The sequence below is a fragment of the Stenella coeruleoalba genome (genome assembly GCF_951394435.1).
Source record: "Stenella coeruleoalba genome assembly, chromosome: 13".
NCBI lineage: Eukaryota > Metazoa > Chordata > Mammalia > Artiodactyla > Delphinidae > Stenella > Stenella coeruleoalba.
In genome coordinates, this window is record NC_137159.1 from 78,391,130 (window position 1) to 78,398,580 (window position 7,451).

The window sequence follows — 7,451 nt, forward strand, 5'->3', positions numbered from 1 at the left end:
AGGAATGAAATTTGAAATCATACCTATACAAAAATCTATGAGTTCATAAACACTTTAAAAATGTCGTTGTTCACCTCAGATGTTGTTTGGGCACAAAGTCATTCCGAAAACTGATAAAAAGGAGGAATCTAGCATCTCAAAAGAGAATTAAATGATATAACACCTTTATCTCATGAATTTATTAGCTCACAGTAAGGGCTCAATGATGTGATGTTTTATGGGATGATGAGAATATGTTTCCTAAGAGGAGAAAATGAATCATCTTTTTCTTTTTAAATTCCTTCCTTCCTTCTTTTGATTAATTATCTCTAGTTCTCCATTACCAGCTTAGGCTCAGGCTCTTAGTAGGTGCACAAGGAGGACAGATCAATTCCCATGTCAGAATCCACAAAGGTCTTTCATTATCACATTCCTCTGCCTTTGACTTTGTCAAAGGCAGGATGAGAAAGTCCCACCGCAGAAGGCGAGGGGGCTCCAGGAGGGCACGCTTTGATGCAGGCAGGGACCCTCCCCTCCTCTCTCTGCCTCTCTTTAATAGGAGCCGAGGAAGGAATCTGCTTTAAGAAACCAGATCATTAGAGCTCAAAGAGACCCTTGAGAACACCCCATCCAACGCCTCGTCTGCAGATGAAGGAACTGGGGCTCGCGGAGGTTAAGTGACTCGCCCAAGATCACAAAGCCAGGCAGCTAGGCTCCAGCCCAGGGCTTTTTTCACTGCGCTGCTTCAAGGAAGTCTCTGGAAAAGAAATTCAAAGCTCAGCTTTAAGATTCCTGAGATGGATTTGCTGAGGCAACCGAGCTCAGCTCTGCTTCTGAAGAAAAGGAGGGGAAAAAAAAAAGGAATGGTTTAAACCTCTCTGGAGGATGCATGTTCCCACCTACTCTTCTGCACAGCATTTGGAATGTCATTTGTGGACATTTCATGATGTTTGGAGGTGGGATCACAGTTTCTCCCAAATGTTCCTGGACAAAAGGACCACGGGACAGACTCTGAGTGGGCCTGGTATCCCCATATATCAGCACAGGAGCTAATAATCCTACCCCTCCCCCCAGCCCAGCCACGGGTACCAACCCCAAGACATCCAGACCACACTCTCCCTAAATATTCTTCCCACAGTCTTCCCCATCTAGGACGGGCACCATCCACTCAGATGCTCAGGTCCACCATCTGGGAGTCATTTTGATCGTGTTTTTGCTGTATCCTCTCTGTCCCAACCATCAGCAAGTCCCATTGTCTCTTCCACAAAAGCACATCCGGGGAAGGGCAATATAGGGGTGGGGGAGGGGAGGTACAAACTGTTGGGTGTAAGGTAGGCTCGAGGATGTCCTGTACAACACGGGGAATAGAGCCAATATTTTGTAATAACTGTAAATGGAAATTAACCTTTAAAAATTGTATAAAAATTAAAAATTTTTTTAATAATTAAAAAAATAATAAACGCACATCCAGAATCTGATGACTGACATCTTTCTTCACTGCTGTCCCCTCACCCAAACCACAAGCATCTCCTGCTCGGGCTGCACCTGTAGCCTCCTAACTGTTCTCGCTACATTCACTCTTCACACTTAATCCTCCACACTCCCCCCAGCAGGGATCATCTTTGAAATACGGACATCAGATCACGTCACTGCCCTGCATCAGATCACGTCACTGCCCTGCATCAGATCACATCACTGCCCTGCATCAGATCACGTCACTGCCCTGCATCAGATCACATCACTGCCCTGCATCAGATCACGTCACTGCCCTGCATCGAAGCCTCCAGACGCTTCCTATGGCACCTCAAATAAAACCCAAAGAAAATCCTCAGCATGTGCAAAAGGCCCTGTTAGCCCAGGCCCCTGCCTCTCCAGGCTCCTGCCCGGGCTGCTGCTCTAGCTACTGTACACCAGCTTCACGGCCTTTCCACCCCTCGACACACAAAGCTGTGGTCTCCACCTGGAACGCTCTTCATAGTACCCACCCTACCATGTCATCTCTCTGGGCTCAACCCAATATCAACGTAGCAGAAAAGCCCTCTGAACCCACCAGTCACCCTATGCTGCTGCACCTTTGTTTGCGGCACTTATCTCTATCCTTCTCAACATAATACTCATTCTTTTTTTTCTTTTGATTTATTTGTCTGCACCGGGTCTTAGTTGCAGCATGCAGGATCTTTCGTTGCGGCACACAGGATCTTTGGTTGCGGTGCACGGGTTCAGTAGTTGCGGTGCGCGGGCTTAGCTGTCTCGCGGCATGTGGGATCTTAGTTCCTCGAACCCGCATCCCCTGCGTTGGAAGGTGGATTCTTAACCACTGGACCCCCAGGGATGTCCCAATACTCATTCGTTTGCATGTATGTCCGTCTCCAATTTCTAGTCTAAGCCCCAACAGGACAGAACTGGCTCAGCTTGCTCAGGGATGCGTGCTCTGTGCCTTGCACAACCCAGGTACCAATAACAATTTGTTGAAGGTATGAACTCAGCTTCTGAGGTGGGTTGAGCCGAGGGCACAGCCTCTAGGAGCCAAAAAAAAGGACATCAACTTCAAGAAACCTTCCCTCGCCACTTCCAGGACCCTGCCAGAGCCCTGATGATCTGCGTACTACTGGTTCTCCAACTTGACAGCACGTTGGAATCACAAGAAGCGTTTGGAAAAACACGAATGCCTGGATTCCATCTGCAGCCCCTCTGATTTAATTCGTCTAGGGTGTGCTTGGATTGGGAATATTTAAGTTTCCCCAATGATTCTGATGTTCTGTCAGGTTTGGGAGCCGTGGTCTACACCACTTATGCAGCAGCAGGCAGAAAATTCTCTTGGTGCTGGACTTTGAAAGGAAGGACAGGAGCAAAGAAAGAAACTTCATTGAATGTCTTTCATATGAAACGTCCTATACTGGGTAATGTATATGCTCTTTCATTTAACACTGAAAGCAATACTGTGAGATGGGCATTATTTATTTCATTTATTTAACAAACCCTTAGTATTTACCGTTTTTCAGACACTGTTCTAATCGCTTTACACTATTAACTAATTTAAGCTTCATAGCAAACTCATGAAGCAGGAACTAGTCACCCTCATTAGAAGTCCAGTGATGTGGCCAAGGTCTAGTAAGTGTCAGAGCCACCATCAGAACCCAGCCTGTTTCCAGTCCAAGTGCATAACTTTATGTTATCCCACCTCTATTACTATCTGTATTCGACAAACAACTTGCAGCTCAAAGACATAAAAGAACTTTCTCGATGTCACACAGCAGATATTTATAGCAGCTTCATTCATAACTGCCAAAGCTTGGAAGCAGCTAAGACATCTTCCAGTAGGTGACCGCATAAATAACATGTGGTACATCCAGACAGTGGAATATTATCCAGCGCTGAACTATCAAGCCACGGAAAGACATGGAGGAAACTTAACTGTGTATTACTAAGTGAAAGGAACCAATCTAAAAAGGCTGCACACTGTACGGTTCCAACTATATGACATTCTGGAAAAGGCAAACTACGGAGGCATTAAAAGATGAGTGGTGGGCAGGGGCCAGGGGGAGGGAGGGATGAATGGGTGGTGTACAAAGTACTATAGGGCAGTGGATATACTCTGCATGATGCTGTAATGATGGGCACATGTCATTACCTATTTGTCCAAACCCATGGAATGTCCAACACCAGGAGTGAACCCTAATGTAAACTGTGGACTTCGGGCAATAATGATGTATCGGTGCAGATTCTTCGATCGTAACAAATATACTGTTAATCCCAGGAGAGACTATGCATGTTAGGGAATAGGGGGATTGGTGGGAAGTCTCTGTACCTTCCTCTCAGTTTTGCTGTGAACCCAAAACTGCTGTATAAAAAAAATGGTCTATTTCAAAAAAGAAAAGAAAAGTGTATGTCATATCATCCAATTTCAAATCCCCATATTTTTCATACCCTCATTTAGACTCTAAGAGCTTTGAGATCAGGGACCCCATAGTTTACTGTTTCTTAGTCTCCCAAAAAGCCGGCCGTTGTGCTGAGGGTAGAGTAGATGCTTAATAAACAGCATTTTGGAAATTGTGGGAGTGTTCTAAGAAATGGAGTCAGATCAACTTCAAGGATGCGTGACTTTCACATAGCAGCTCACTGTGTGCAGAGCAGAGGTCGTTCTTTAATAATAAGGTTAGAATGAGCTGCAGTTAACACCGCCAAGCACCAGCTGACAGTACCCAGCTCTCTGCTACTTAATGGACTTTCCTCCTTTATATATAAATGAGAGCCTTGCAGTTGGTAAAGTATTTTTGCAAATTGATAATCAATGGTAATAATGATTTTACTAATTTCATTAATATGATCATCATCAAAAGGATAACAAGAACAATATGATAGAGCTGTTCCCTGACCAGTGAGAAAACCATGACTTTCAGATTCCACAGTGAGTGAGCCAATTTCAGAATTTGATTTCCTTTTTCTTTCATTCCATATTTAAATTCCATCTAAAATGTTTACCGATCGAATAACATAAGGACGACTTTAGAAACCAGACATTACGCACAATCCGCGTTACTTCAGTCTCCGGGGCTGTGTTGTGTAACAGTTAGAGCCAGCTCTCTATTTAGAGAACACTCTCCTCACCTTTCCCCTCTCTCCATCTTCCGTACACCCAGCTTTCCTACCCCTTGAACACGGGAGCCGCAGCTGGGATGCCATTCTCCACATGCCTCCCGTGGTTTTATGATTCTAGCCCATTATTCTGTTGAATTTTCCAGAAGGTATAGTCGCTGCCTGAAATTATCCTCATTTTACAGATGAAGAAACTGAGGTACAGAAGGATTAAGCAACTTACCCAATTTCGCAGGGCTTCTGATATCAGAACTGGGTTTGGAATCCAGGGAGAATGACCTTGCAAGGCCAAACCCTTGCCTGGGCCTCACCCAGCCTCTATCATTGATATCCTGTTACCACCAGTTTGATAGAGAGCAAATCCCAGCTCCACCAAATCCGTCTCCAAGTCTCAGGTTTCTTAAGTATAAAATAGGGATAAACATAACTCCCAAGAAGGTTGTAGTGAAGACTAGTGAATTAATCCCCATAGGGTAGCTAACATGCCTGTCACACAGGAGGCGCCTGAGATGTGCAACCCAGCTCTGCCACCTACTATCTGTATGACCCACAGCAAGTAATTTAAGCTCCCTGGGCCTCAGTGTCCTCATCTGTAAAATGGGAATAATAATGTTACATTCCTCATGAGGATTTTATGACAATAAAGTGAAATGATATATTTGAAAAGCATAGAAAAGCAGTAGACATATATAAACTCAATAGATATTAGCTGCTGGTGATATTATTGTTATGTTATTATTCCACTCTTACCCTTGTGTGCATTTTATGGTTTAATTAGACTGTGGAGACCATCTCAGTGTCTGCTGTTTTCATCGGTCTTATATCTTAAGTCATTTTTCCATGTTTTTTTTTTCTCTAGAGTTTTCTTAATTACCATTTTCACAGTGATAGAATAGGTTATCAAGGTGGTGACCCACTGGGTGATGGGTTTTCAATGCAACAAACATTTCCTGCACACTTGCTCTGTGTCAGTTCTGTGTTAGGGTCTTCAGAAGATACAGAGAAATACTTGTCAGGTATATTTCCTACCTTCACCCTTGAGAAAACCACAGCACAGTAGGATACCTGCTATAACTGAACTTCAAAGTCCTTACTAGCCCAGGGAAGAAGAAATCAATTCAATCCAGGGGGAAATTTGGATTTTGAAAATGAGCATGCTCTTTCTAAAAAGGTCTTCTGGTGAATATAAACTAGAATTCTGAATGATTGGAATAGGCAGGGACCTCGAGATCTTCAGGTTTATAGATGGGGAAGCAGAGACCCAGAGGAGGCAGGAGACTTGTCCAAGGCCACACAGCACTATGGTGACCTCATTGGGAAGAAAGCAAGCTGGTGTACACTGACTGCTCTTCCGGCCCACGGGAAGAAGAAAACAGGAACACAGCGTTTGGGATTCTGGAGAACTATTCTTTGGGCCAGCTACCATGGCTGTAAGGACTTGGATGGTTACTAACCCTCGCTGGGCCTCAGCTGCCTACCCCACCTTTTACATAGGCATTCGTAAAATATTACTAATTCAGGTTGGAGTCATTTAGAATTTGTTTTTTTAAAATGCCCAGTTTGTCAGCCTCTAAAAATTAGCCTAAGTAAATGAAAATATGATTAACCTTATACTCTGCAAAGTATTTTCATATTTATTATCTCATTTGAGCAAAGATCTTTTAAGAAAACTAATAGTGGTGAGGAAACTAAGGTTCAAAGAGACCAAACGACATACCTGAAGACATCCTTACGGAAAGAAAGCATGAATTCAAACTCACTTCTGCCAAGTCCATCCCTCTCCCTATTGTGCTTTGCAGAAGTGACTTTCGTTCTGTTGTTGTTATTTTAACAGACACACAATATCCCCACATTTCACATCCTTGCTGTGGATACTGGGAATATGAGCGAGTGGATTGAAATGTTCTCCTATACATTTAGGAGCATGTATAAGTCACTCGTTTATTTCATCCATTCATTGTTAGTAACTGGAGAGACACCAAGAGATCCTTCTACAGTCAGGGTACTTGGGAATCCTGCACAGGCCTCAGCTCCAGAAGATACCAGCACAGTTCCAATGTATTTCACAGTTAAAACCAACAAACATTTTATTGCAAAACTGCTGTGTGCCAGTTACCGTCCCGGGCACTGTCTCTGCGCAGGAGGATAAGCCAGACGGTTCTGAACACTTTCAAGGGTCAGGGGCAAAGGTGTCAGGAGCCTGAAAGCAGTTTTCCAAACTCCTTACGGTGGCTGGAGCCCCTAGTTAGAGAGGATGCTTTGAAAGGCTTTTGGGAAGGAGGCCCTGTGGGAAATGCCTGGAACTCTCTCAAATTGGCTCCATTTCAGACCCCCAGGACCAAGAAAGCATTCAAAGGGAGTCCTGAAGGAACCATTTATATGGAGATCTTCTGGGGGGCGGTGTGGGCCGGGGGGGCACTGTTCAGGAGCTTGGATGCAGGCCATGGCTAACAGGGCTATTTCTGTTCCAACCAGAAGACGTCTAACTATCTCTGGCTTCTAACCAGTTATAATGGCTAAATACACCCACTTTAAAAAGAAAGAGAGATGGGAGGGGGAGGAAAGAAAGAAAGAAGGAAAGAGAGAATATCTAGTCAAGAAAGAAAAAAAAAGGAGCTATGTTTTCCCTTTAGTCTCATGGTACTGTGAAGCGTTGTAGCTGGAAGGGACCTCCCATGTCAGTCCATCCAGACGTTTGAAGTTACAGGATCTTGATTTCCACCCAACAGCAATCCACCAAACAGTGAGAGATGGCCAATGGTCTCAGTGGCCCGTATTAGAAAAAGCCATACACACTCCCTCCAGCTGAACTTCCAGGTCGATCCGGGAGCCTGGAGACACTACCCAGGGGACTCCCATCATAGACAAGGTCTCCC